The following is a 14,546-nucleotide window of genomic DNA, read 5'->3' on the forward strand; positions in this document are numbered from 1 at the left end:
CTTAGAAAAAAAACGTTTTATCTTTTAAACCTCTTTAACTTAAAAAATATATGACCGAATTAAATAAAAATATCATTTTCTAGTTGCTATCTGCGTTGTGATTAAGGTGGTGCAAAAATTGTGGCGCTACGGTTTACCGTTTTTCCGACATCAGCCGACATCAGTGAAATATATATACATACAAGATCTGAGTTTTAATAGTATATAGATATACGATTCATCAGTGTGTATCTTGCAGTTAATTAGCACAAAGATACCATGGCGTGTGCAAAACATTCGAATATTTGCTTTGCTAATAATTTAATTCTATGAAGATTGTATCTAATCTGCCAGTGTATCAGGAATTACGTAACACATGAAACAGTACTTACCAAAACATAAAATGCCCATTGAAAGTAAGTAATGGTGTAGAACAATGGGATTACAAGAGGTCATTGTGGCAAGGATGGAATGAGTTGATGAAGAATGTGGGGGAGAAATGAAACATGTAACAAACTGGATAAGTGTCTTACCCCTACAGCAAAGTAGCTGAACTGGTCTGCACTTCATAAAGTTAGCGCGTTGGAATCTTTTGCATAGAAAATACCCTGTGGCATGAGAAATGTTTCCTTGTTAACCGGTTGAGAATGTGCTGTGCAATGCAGAGGAAACAGATTGGTTGTCATTAGACAGGTGCTCCCTTAGACAGATGTACCCATTAATAAATAGCAGATCCAATAAGTATTCATCATATCTTGAAAAAGGACAATGGCTGAACCAATGAAAGAATACTTTTCTCATGATGATTTTATCATAAAGTTTGACTAATTTTGTGTGCGCTTGAAAATATGTAGCGGATGCCAGCTGAGTTATTTTGTTGCGAGGAATTTATATGGTTTGCTGTTTTTCTTTGACACAAATACGGTTGCACTACGAGAACAATCAAGAGGCAGAGGGCTGGGTTGCATAATACAAATGGCATATTTTGTGCGGCAGATCATAGAATAAAACATGCCACAGAATAAATATTTTATTTGAGAAAGAAGCTTGAATGGAACGTTTAAAAGTAACAAGGAATAATACCTATGAAACCTCATGTTCAGTGAATTAAACACTTCTAATCATTCATCTGCATTTATTTTTTATTTGCTTGAAAAGACTACACAGGTATCTGATATAAAAGTGGAAATTGCTACGACCCAACAATAAACCGGACAATTTTTGATTTCCGTCATATTTTCATTTCAAATAATAGCTTATTGATAGATTTCTCATTCGTATCCTTTTATTCTTATTTTCTTTGGCCAGATGTATAAACCGTTATTAAAAATAATCTGGTGTGATTATAACAACAGCACACAAAATTAAAATAGTAGGTAAAAGAAACTAAAACTAGAATTCCTGTTCCACAGAGAAAAGATTTGTGGTTAATTCATTGTATCCTTTTGTTTAAATCGTTTTATGTTTTCTGAGACAGAATTGTGTTTCTGTTGCACAGAATAATTGGCATTTTTATTTCATTCTGTTTAATATTTTATCTTAAATGGGGAAAGAAACCGCTCCGATCTTGGTTGAGGAAAGCTGTACTTTTTATTAGTTTATTCTTTAATGCAGCAATGGCCCACATAGAATTAACCTTAATGTAATGTTAAATCTGCAAATTTTGAAAGCAATACGATTATATCATTTTCTTGGTCACTAACAGAGTTTTCTGACCACTGTCTCCAGTAAAGGAGTGGAATCAAGGCAGCAGGTGAGAGTGGAATGTATTTTCCTCAGCTCCTGGCTCTGTTAAGCTGCTAATCAAGGGCTGCTAGCAAGTGGTCCTGCTGGGTTTCGGAGTATGCCGTTAGATGTTTTTAGCAAATCACAATCGCAGCGGTAGGCACGACTTTGGAATGGATTCACAAATTTTCTACTGGTACAAAAAAAATGTATCATCTCAGGCCAGGCTTCTTTCTAAAATTAATGATTGGGGCATGTGGAAAAGCTGTCAAATTGTGATAAAATGCTCAGTCAAAATTACGTGAATTTTGTCTGGAATTGAAGACAAAATGAAATCATTCACTCTGCCTAGCCTTTTGTTTTGTGTGCATTTCTGTCAATTCTCTGAGGGGAAAAATATATCCCCCATCTTTTATTGTAATCAAATTTATCTGGCATCTCTTGCCCCTATAAATTACTTATGCTACAATTGTCTGGCCACTCGTAGATTTTAGGGAGTTTATTTATTTATCCATCGAAAGCAAAGGTTTGTGCCATGTTGTGTTCAGTTCTTCCAGGAGGATGAGAAAACATAAGAACTACTTTTTATCACACATCTGTTACCGTAAAGTATTTAGAATCACTGTCCCATAGAAAAAAAGGGTTGAAATTTAAAATAAATTTTTTAACCATTTTATTTTTATTTTCAATATAAACAACATTTTCCTCAAGAACACAGCATTGCTATTGCGGCATGTGTTTTTGGGAGTGTTTTTTTATTCTTTCACTTTGTTTTCTAGAATGTCTGAACTTTGACCGAAGTCCATTAATTGAGCAGTATGATGGAGCATGTATGTCCTCTGCAGCTGGCTGTGCATATTGGTTCTGCCTAAAGGAAAAAAATGCAACAGATCCAATGTTGAATATGTATACAAATTACAGGCATTTGTTACCTAACGTGATTGTGAGGTTATTGTTTCTGGAATGTCTGGTCCACAGAAAACTTGTGCTGTGGGGAAGAGTTGCAGTGCGATAGGGAACTCCCCATCTTTCACATCTTGTCGCGCCAGGCTTTCTCCTTCCACCATTACCAGTGGTTCTTTGCATTAGGTCCGCTTTGAGAAAAAGTTCGCCATGTACCAAGTTACGAAAAGAAAAACGTGGGAGTTAATTTTCATTAATTGGTTTGGAATATTTTGCTGAAAATGTAAATCAAAGTGCTAATGAGAGAGGAAGCAGGTGACAGAAATTTATAAACTCAGTGATATTTTTGTGATGTGTATATATATATATATATATATATATATATATATATATATATATAGTTATTGTTAAAATTATGACTTAGGGTATGAAGCCTAAACTTAAATGAAATGTATTCCAGACATCAATTGATATTCAAAACTAGTCCCAATGCTGTAAAATAGACCACAGTTTAATTGTATTTGGGGTATCTTTTGTTCGGGATTTATTATCTATAAATAAATGTACATCAGGTAGTAGTTTAAACAGTACATTTATTGAGGCAGTACTTTGACATTCACCAAGTGACTTGACTTGTACAAAGTAACATGTGGTGCATGGTTTAAATAGATCAAAACTTCTGTTTCAAATCTTTCTGATTTTTTTTCCCAGTTTTGTGAGTATCCAGTACAGATTTTTTCATAGCAAATCACAATCACAGCGGTAGGCACGACTTTGGAATGGATTCACAAATTTTCTGCAGGTACAAAAAAAAAATTATCATCTCATGCCAGGCTTCTTTTTAAAATTAATAATTGGGGCACGTGGAAAAGCTGTCAAATTGTGATAAAATGCTCAGTCAAAATTACTTGTGAATTTTGTCTGGAATTGAAGACAAAATGAAATCATTCACTCTGCCTAGCCTTTTGTTTTGTGTGCTTTCTGTCAATTCTCTGAGGGGAAAAATATATCCCCCATCTTTTATTGTAATCAAATTTATCTGGCATCTCTTGTCCCTATAAATTACTTATGCTACAATTGTCTGGCCACTCGTAGATTTTAGGGAGTTTATTTATTTATCCATCGAAAGCAAAGGTTTGTGCCATGTTGTGTTCAGTTCTTCCAGGAGGATGAGAAAACATAAGAACTACTTTTTATCACACATCGGTTACCGTAAAGTATTTAGAATCTCTGCCCCATAGAAAAAAAGGGTTGAAATTAAAAACAACGCTGTAAGATAGACCACAGTTTAATTGTATTTGGGGTATCTTCTGTTTAGGGTTTTATTATCTATAAATAAATGTACATCAGATTTTAGTTTAAACAGTACATTTATCGAGACAGTACTTTGACATTCACCAAGTGACTTGACTTGTACAAAGTAACATGTGGTGCATGGTTAAAATAGCCCAAACTTCTGTTTCAAATCTTTCTGATTTTTTTTCTTCCAGTTTTGTGAGTGTCTAATACAGAAACAATCTTTGTTTTAAATCACAAGGGATAAATTAAAAGTTTCAAATGCCCTAACTGCTGACATTAATTCACTATTTTAAATGAGGACTGTTGTGAAGCATACTAAAGATGAATTTACTAGTGTAATTAAAATAAAGCATATTGATTAGAAAATTGAAATATTTTTAATGAATGCAGACACGCATTCATATGTTTCAAATTATGTGTGAAACCATAGGATTTCGTTCGGTGTTTTTACTGTATCGTTATTCAATGTCTCTTCAGTTTTAAATTTTATCATTAAAATGGTTGCCAATTTTAGGTCTCTGCACAGAACTGGTTCTAAACATAACTCTAATCTTTGACATCGACCTAAATGATTCTAAAAATTGAAGGATATTTTTTTCAGAACAGGATTAATACAATTTCCATAAGTATGAGTACTTACAGATTGTGGGTGAATATTGTTTTTTATTTCAATCAAAGAATAGATTTGTATTCTATTTGATTCATGTACATTTTTCTAGTTGTTATGTCTACTGAAGTTAATTCTGCAAGGTTATTAAACCATTGTTTGCTATTTAATTTATATATTCTCCTTTATTTGATGTTACATATAGACAAGTTGTATTTATAAATAATTCTGTAATTATAGCAATAATGCTGTGGCATGGAATATATACTATAAACATTGATGGAAGGAGAAAAAGGAAATTAAATAATTTATCAAAGCAATCTAATTAAATTCTAAAAGTTAGTCTGCAGAATGTTAATGCAAATTATAACAACTTTCAAGCTTTTTTATTAATAAGAAAACATCAAACCTAATTTTGAAGTAATTGAAGTTTTGTTTTTAGGACATAACCTAGATGTGGATTTAACAAAACAGAAGATTAGTCCTGTTTGAAAAGTGCTTTAACCAGGCACATTGCAGATTTTTTTTTTAAAGCCTCATGAACCAAACGCACAGCTAAATCTGGGTTACATTAGTGGCTTGAGGCCTCTAACTGTGACCTGCTGTTAAATTGGATCAGACCTACTCAGAAGATGGTGCTAAATTTTCTGCTTTGATCAAAATACTGATGGGGGATGGTTTTGGCGGGAACACCAGAGGAACCCATTTTGTTCTCTCGTTTCTTTGTATGTGTGAGGAATGAATTATCATTTTTCATATTTTTGGAGTTCTTTTTGATCTGATTCTCATTTGGTGGCAGGTGGCTGGCTTTTAAAAGGCAAACACCATAAATGGTTATACATATGGAAGCTAAAATCAACTGAATTAAATTGAGATTTATGCCCAGTCCAAGTTTCTGTGCAATATGTAATATCGGGAATGAGTTCCTTCTGGATTTTATGAATAAAGTTAGCCAGAAATGATTATAAGTTTTTAAGACCATCAGTTTGACGAAAGCATTTAAGCTTTGATCCAGGTAACACTTGGGATGCCACTGTAATGGTCTCCAACTTGCACTTACCTTTTGCAGTCATTTGTCTCACCACATTCTTGAGGAGTCACCATTGCAATCATTCCAAGAGGCAGAGTGGCAACTTGGTCTCAGGTGGTAGGTTATGTCGGCTCAACCTGTGCTGTTAAAATCCAGTTGAACTATCCCTGATGGTCAGAAACATTTAGAAATGACTCTTATTCTTAACATTATTATTTTTTAAAAAGATAAAATAATCAAACATGAACATTAAGTTAAATTATAGAACGAGGAAACACAAACTTAACTTCCACTGATCTTTTTAGAAATTTCACACCCTTCCGGCTGCACTTGGTACATCAACCAGGACCTGTGGACCTCTGAAGGGGCAGCCATTTTGGGTCAGGACAAGCCTCAACTGTGTGCTGAAACCATTGGCAGAGTGAGAGATCAGATGCAGCAACAGAACCTCTGGCCTCTTACAGGCTAAAGGTAAGGAGATTTCCAACCCGATGGCTACAGTGGAGAAAAATGAAATACATTTAGTAAGGTAATCAAAATATAGAAATGAAGCTGGACAGAAAAAGCTGGAGTAACTCAGCGGGTTAGGCAACACCTCTGTAGAAAAGGAATCGGTGACGTTTCAGATCAAGACCCTTCTTTAAACTCATGACTCATGATTTATAGAAATTAAGCAATGTTTCTGTCCTAATTTTGTTTGAAATGTAAAGGTTCATGAGTAAAGCTGCATGTTGAGAGAAGTAAAATAGACCTCACTGACTTAGTGTCCAATTCGATGCAGCGGTCAGTTTTCAGTTCTATTGAAGTTCTATCTTACCTTTAAGTTCTATTAAAGTCATTAAACTGTTGGGCATTAAACAGAACAGTTGTTTGATCTAACACAATATTTTATTTCAGTCCCTATCTTTTATTTTACCATTGAAAGATAAATATTTAAATGAATAGGCTGCTAATTTAAAAATGTATGATTTATGATTGCCGTTAATCCTGTTTTGAAAACATTGATGTATCTTCATCAGCAATCATTAATAATTGCACAATTTCTGGCACATATTGTGCTGATAAACACAAAGAGCACAAACACAAATTTACCCAATTAAATGGAAACGAGTCCAAGGTATTGATATTGTCACAACAAAAATCCAAATGCCAAATGTGTATGGAGTCACATGGCGAACTGTAGATGCTGGAATCTTGAGCAAAACACCAGATGCTGTGAAGAACTCAGCTGGTCAGGCAGCATCTGTGGAGTGAATCGATCGGCCACTTTTCAGGTCTGGACCCTTCATCAGACTGATTAGATCTGCCAAATGCGTATCTTTGCTCAGCCATTAGACATGAAGTACATTGGTAGAGCTCCTCCTCGTTGAGCTTCTCCAGGGCTTGCATAGTGTTATCATCTCTCAAATACTGCCCCTCATTAAACTTTGTGCAGGATCCAAGATGTTGTGGATTTCAATAGAAATTGCAGGGCCACACAATAGAAAACAAATGGGAAGATAAGACCTTTTAACATTATGGCATTTTTCATAAATTATTTAAAAAATACTTATTTATATGATTTTGGTTGGCTTTCACGAATTTTTTAAAATTGTTATTAAACATTTTTTTAAATTATTTAAATTTTAAGTGTTTTCAAATGTCTAAAGTCGAAGACATTTAAATCTTTTTGACTGAATCTTATAACTATGACAACTGTAAAAGCTGGACACGGTACTTTGCTTGTTAACCAAAGATTTCATGGACATTTTTGGCAAGAAAATTAAATGTTAGAACACAAGTGTTTGACAGACCTGTGTTAGAAAGTGTCACCTCATTTAGTAATTGGTAGAATTTTATAAATATCTTCCTTATTGTTAATTTGCACCTGACCAGTCCTCGTCTAAATATTTAATTCTTGACAAATTCATTAAATCTTTGTTTTACGGAATTAGCATCAGTGGGGGCAACTGATAAATGTTGCATCCGATGTTAAAAATTGATACTCATTGAGAATTACAACGTAATTTTTAGCTGCAGTATGTTATCTGTTTAATTTCTGTGCATTTGTCAAAGCAGCATGATACAGACAGGTAACTTTAATAAATCTTTAAAACTGAAATTAAAATAAAGATACTAAATATGGTTTTGTTTTCTTCAATGCATATCTGTTTTGTATTTCCCCCTAATCTTTTGCCGGGATTCAATTATTTGAATGCTTAAACTACAGTCTGAAACTTTACTTAGCAATTTTCTTCAAACAAAAATAGCCTGCAACTATTTTCAGTGAACCAACTTATGCAAGGATTAATTTCTGAGACAAATATATTTACAAAAGAGTTAGCAGATGGATAAATGTTCACTTTCATTTTGTTTTTACATGTTATCTATATTTTACTTTCAACCTTAATTTATTTCACTCCCTCATAAATTAGCTTTCTGTGATTCAATGGAGAACTGCTTTTTATATTTTGTATTTGCACCAAATCTTATAAATTAATGGATCCTGGTGTTGTCATCGTAAAATAGGTATCACATTACGACCGAATAAAGTGTGAATGGATTACTGTTGAGGCTACGTGATTTAAAATGTGGTCATCAGTACTTCGGTGATAGCCTGCCCAAGAAAAGAAAAACAGCTGTGTATCAGAAAGCCATTGCCAGTGTTTCATTATTCCACTGTTAATGCCTTTACCAAGGTAAACCATGAAAACATTGAATAACAATTCTGATAGGTATCATGAAAAATATATTACTTGTTCTTAGAGAAAAGGAAAAGGAAATTGCATCAAGGGATTTGTAGCTTCACAAAATGAATTTCATTTACTGCTCTAGTTTAATTATTCACTTGCCTTCTTTCTGGGTGTTTATCAAGGTAAAGAATATCAGTGCTGGAGAATGGAACCTACTTCATTTTTGAAGCAATAAAGATAGTTAGATCAGGTGTGGCACCGTCTAGACAAAGGGTAGAACTTTCTTTGCTCTTACCCTAAACCCTATCTGATCAACGTGACAGATGTATACCTCCCGTTACCCGACTTGTGTGATGTTGTCTGCTCGGACCCTTGTCTAGGAACTGAACAATTATGTATGCTTTCTCTCAGTTTCCCTTTCCCTCTCTTCTTGCTCTTTGACTCTCACTTTCTGCCACCTTTCTCCAGCAGGGCTCAATTATCCATCATCACAGAAGAAAGCACAGCAACTGACAGAGAATCACAAATCCCTAGATTTTTGTCTTGCATTTATTGCTTGCTTATAACATAGCACAGATATTCCCCAAGAGAAGTGAACAAAACACAAATAACAAAATAAACATAATGAGGTGATGCACGCACAAGACTTTGCTTTGTGTCCTGGTGAATAATTGGGAGAGTATGTTGTAGGAAAATGAGGGATCTACAGCCCTGAATATTTTAACAATTGTTTCTGGATGCAAAATAAAATCTGAGTGTTAAGTAGATTTAATTTTTCACTTGCTTTTCATGTGTAGTGTTAATTGCTTTCACTGTTTCAAATGTTATTAATTGCTTTATCCTCATGACAATAATTTTCTCAAACAGTAAAGTATCCAGTTATTTTAATCTTTGAGGAACGTTTGCTTCACTGTTTTCAGCAAACTGGAGTAAACTGACATGGTGTTCAATCATAGATGCTAAAATAGATAAGAGTTTATATTCCCAACACTGCAAAATAAATGCTCAGAGCAGGTTTGATCAACAATACAGACTTCATATAAGTAGGTGTTGCTGCATCTGTGCAAGTATCCGAGACTCACTCCAACGCACAAATGCCTAGCCTAGAGTTGTGTCCCTCAGATAATATGTCAAATGTTAACACTCGTGCCTGTTTGACTCTAAAGGCAAACTCCAACATCTTTCCAAACTCATTTACAGATGGCATCCACTCTGAAAATTATTATTTTTTCACCACTTCCTTCAGAGGTCGAAATTTCCCTTTCTGTCAAATTCTGCAACACCAATTCTTCTCAATCACACATGTGCCAGGATGCAATATGTTGAAAGATTGTCTCCCTGAAGTAACAGGTCCAATGAATTAAAACCAAATGTCCAAGAACAATGTTCAGAATGCATTGACAGACATAACTATTGTTCATTTTAATCATGGGCCTTCTTGAAATCTTGTTTCTCTGATCGTTACTCCTATTTTATTTCTTCAACTGCGAATCTCTTCGAACAGTGCTCTAACTTAAAGCCAAGGTATCAGCAATCAATCTTTCCCAATCTTGGGCCTCCATTGATTCAGATCTGCTTGTCTGAAGGAGACAAGAAGCATTTGAAATAATTGGAACATTGACCTTCCTGATAGAAAATGGTGCTTATGTTTTGGAAGTTCTCCTGATCAGCTTAGTCGAAAAGTTGAACTCAAAGAAAGGGTTCAGGCAAATCTCCTGTTCAGTGTGTAGGAAGGAACTGTAGATGCTGATTTACACCAAAGAAAGATACAAAATGTTGGAGTAACTCAGCGAGTTTGACAGAAAGGGAAATTTCGAATGGGTGATGTTTCGGGTCAAGACCCTTCTTCAGACTAAGACCTCAGCTCCATTGCAGTATCAAATGATCGGAGTGCCTTTCTGGTCATCTTTGTGCCATCCTTCTGCTAATTTAAATGGACTCTAGTAGCCAACAGTTTGCTGACAGTCAGAATTACCCAGTTATTTCAAACTCCTTCTCCATGACTCTCAGTCATTTGAATGAATGAATGACTAAATGATTAGTCATTTGAGCAAGTAATCAGCATGATAAGCAAGTTTGTTAATTTGGATTGAATCAAATGAGGTTCAGGAATTAAAAATCGTTCCTCTCAATTGCTCTGCACAAGAACCAGTAGCAAAACAGCGTAAATAAATAATGCTCCAGAGGTTTCTGAAAGAATATCACACTTACTGGAGGTATAAACAAGTGAGATTCAGGAAAAAATCAGAAAAATATCTGAAAATGCCACTCTAATAGAAGTTGCAAAAATAGTCATCTCTGTTGACGATACAGTTTTTCCACAGATGCTCCTTGCTAATGTTGCAACTATGACTTAAAACTACCTTCAGTCACAATGAGCAATAACTTCGGTTCATTTTTCTAAAATAAATGTCTAATGTTGAATCGAAAATTAAACTTGAAAAGTGGTTCAATGCCTCTGTTTTTTCTTTGAAAACACTTGCAAAGAGGACCAACGGACAGGAGCAGCGGTAGATGCCTGTTCTTTGAACTTTTCTTTCTGAGACTGCACTGCAAATCTGGCCAGTATTAATCAGTGATCACATAAATCTTTAAGCTTTTGATAAAATGAAAAGAATAATGAAAATTCTCAGAATGAAGCAAAAGACAACCTTGATCTTGAAGTGTGCCTTACTCACAAAGTCTGCACCTGACAAGGACACGCAATAACTGTCTGCAGTAATAATAGGCTTCACCATGGCGTTCCGAACATTCTGAAACTGTTTTGTCAGGGACAGTTTTGTGAATGAAATGTGAAACCACGAAACACTGAGTCCATTTTCAAAGACCTCAGAGCACCCTTATTACCGTTGTGCATATGGCATTTATTATATTTTATTTTTCTTTCTTTAATTTAATGCCATGTGTAGATAGGGGTCAAATAAAGTGGTGCAAATGTGTTTACCTTTCTAAAGATCTATGTTTGTTCAGTATTAATTATTATAGATCAGCTATTCCAATTAGACCTGATTCATTTTAAGTTTACAATTTAGTTGAAATGACAGGCTAATTATGTTTTGCTAAGACAGGCTATACAAAGGCCAATAAAATATACAGTCTTAAGTTTACAAAATGAATTGGAACTTTGAAACCAAGTTGTCTATGACTGAATCATTCTGCAAGGCTCCACGTCATAGGGGCATAGTGAATGGTAATGAACGAATAGACTTCAAGGGGATCTAGGCAGACTATAGAATGGGCAGAGAGGTGGCAGATGAAATGTATTGCTAAGAAATGCAAGGTGTTACATTTTGGTAGGTAAAGCACAAAGAGGCGATACAAAGTGGAAGAAATAATTCTAAACTGATGCGAAACCAACGAGATCTGGGGTGATATGTGCATAGTTCACTGAAGGTGGCAGAGCAGGTTGAGAACGTAGTTAGTAAAGCAAAGGGTGGATGGGTTTGAATAAAAGAGAAAGAACGTGCAAAAGTAATGAGGTCCTGAGGAAACTTTATAGAACTTTAGTTCAGCTAGAAATGGAACATTGTGTCAGTTTTTGACTCCCTCACTTTGAAAGAAATGTAAAGATTTTGGACCCAATGCAGAAGAATGTTTTTCCAGGGATAAGGGCCTTTGGTTGTGTGGATACACTGGACAATGCTTGGGACAGCGAAGGTTATGAAGTGTTCTTACAAAAGGAGATACATAAATTTGTCAAGAATATAGATCAGGTAGACAGAGAGAAACTCTTTCTATTGGCAGGAAGATGAAGAATTGGGGGGGGGGGGGGGGGGGGGGGGGATTAAATTACAGTGATTTGCAAATCAACCATAATGGACATGAGGAAACTATTTTCTATGCAGTATGTGCTCAGGCTGTGAATTATTTTGGCAAGTTAGGCAGTTGAGGTAGAATATTGGAGTATCACAAATCTAGTTATTTGCTAATTGTATACAAATCATTACCACATTTCCTACATTGCCACAAATGAGTGCTCTTCAGAAATACGGCACCTTACTGTTTGGGTAGACCTTTGGTATGCTGTTGTGTCAGGGACTGCTGTTCACTTCACAGAATTGGAGTTTGTCACATACCTTACTAAACAGAAGACTCTCAGGACACTACATTGGCAATGAGTTTGGGATGTTGTCACTTGAGGAAGTATAAAGATGTGACTTGAGGAAGTGCAGTATAAAGGTGAATTAGTTAGAAGGAGAAGAAAGCTGGGTTCTCTGGAGAGAGCAGTAAGAATAGCAGACAGCAGGTGTAATAGGTATGTTGATGATGTATATATATGTTTGAAAAGCCATAACCATTTGCTATGTACTTAGAATAGATAGAGATATTCCTGAGAGGAAATGATATCCTTAAAGGATAGACCACAGGAGGACTCAAAGAACAGAGCAATGAGACCTTGTGGAAAGAGGGTTGTGTTATATTACTCATAGTAGGGTTGGAGACATACAGAAATCTAATGGGCTTCAAGCTGCCTGGGCCATGAATGAAGACTTTGATAAGAATATTGCATAAACTTTCAAAGGTACATTTCAGTCCAGTAACTTTAGAAACTTCTACATTTGTTATACATTTGGTACATGCAACTGGGGACCAGAAGAAAATAGTTACTATGTGTTCAGGTTATGAACTCTGCAACAAGGTGCTGAGGGACTAGACAGCATGCATTACTATGTGGTCTGATTGCAGAGGGAATTCGGACCAAAGGTACTAGAGGAACAAGATGGACCACTCCGTTGAAATCGCCTATCCTGAAGTGTAGTATGCAAAGGAGCGTAACGCCCGCCATTTTAGTAGGCAAAACCTTGCCGTCCGTAATGCCTCTCGCAGTGTAATCAGTGTTTTGCGGGAACAGTATGTGTGATGGTGGTACCATTAAAATGCAGAATATATCTCATCTATCAATTCACAGATTTTTGTTATTTAAAAAAAAAAATGTTTCTGCAAGTTTCTGCCTACTAAAATGGCGACATGACATACTATGGTTTTTGGGTCGAGTGGTCTATCTTGCTCCTCAAGTATCTTTGATTCAGACGGAGCTCTTTGATGCAGAAGATAATGCTTGAGACAGCTTGGGCAATGGTCTTCATCATGGAAATGAAGTTCATGTATCTGAGGCAGTGTTGTGAGGGGGGTAGGGGGGGGGCATTCTGTCAGGTGAGCATCAACCATGTGAAGAGAGCAGGGAATAGCTGTGCCTCGATCTCTCTCCACAGAGAGTATCTTCAGTGGATCATTTCTCCACCCGAGGGTCCAAAATAAATTTAGTTTCGTTTATTGTCACGTGTACCGAGGTACAGTGAAAAGCTTTTGGTGCGTGCTAACCAGTTAGCGGAAAGACAATCCATGATTATGATTAAGCCATTTACAGTGTAGGGATCCATGATAAGGGATAACGTTTAGTGCAAGGTAAAGCCAGTAAAGTCCGATCAAAGATATTCTGAGGGTCACCAAGAGGGAAAGCCTGTGACGACTATGGTGGAAAGTAGCTATGGAAGGTCATTCCATTGCCAAGAAGCTGCAAAATCGCAAAACAGACTCAGAAATAAATGATCGCTTCACAGTGGTGGATGGAGGGCTATAATGGGGCAGTGATTACGAGATCATTGTTCAAATGAATGGTGATCCATTTCGGATGGTGGTTTTCATGTGTGTGGATAGCACATTGACAAGGGTGTGACACGTAATGTTTAGCGTGACTCCCCCGGCTAGTCAGGATACATGTGGAAATCCAACACATTCTGAGGGTAGTGTCTTGAACACTGTGGAGATGGCAGAAAAGCCAGATTGTGGCCAGTTACGTGGGACTGGTGATATCAGCATTGATCTGAAGTGCTCTCCTCTTCCCATTCAGAGACTGACCTTCGTGGGACAGGCAGCATCTCTGGATGGAAGGAATGGGCGACGTTTCGGGTTGAGACCCCTCTTCAGAGCCTGAGAAGAAAGGTCTCAACCCGAAAAGTCACCCATTCCTTCTATCCAGAGATTCTGCCTGTCCCGCTCAGTTACTCCAGCATTTTGTGTCTTTCTTCAGTGTAAACCAGCATCTGCAGTTCCTTCCTACCCATTTATCTTTCTGTCCTGTGTCTCCTCCATTGCCAGAATGAGGCCACACGCAAACTGCAGGAACAGCACCTCATATTCCACTGGGTAGTCAATGTCCCAACAAGATGAACATTGAATTCTCCAGTTTTAGGTAACCTCTAACAATCCCTGCCTTCCCTGTCTCCCCCACAGCCCCCTTTTTATTGCCCCTCCCCCCTCTGCCCCACCTGGACTTGCACCTATTTCTCCCCTCACCCTCCACCTATATTCCTTCCTCTGGCTTCACAAT

Source organism: Rhinoraja longicauda, chromosome 6 (genome assembly GCF_053455715.1).
Source record: "Rhinoraja longicauda isolate Sanriku21f chromosome 6, sRhiLon1.1, whole genome shotgun sequence".
Lineage (NCBI taxonomy): Eukaryota > Metazoa > Chordata > Chondrichthyes > Rajiformes > Arhynchobatidae > Rhinoraja > Rhinoraja longicauda.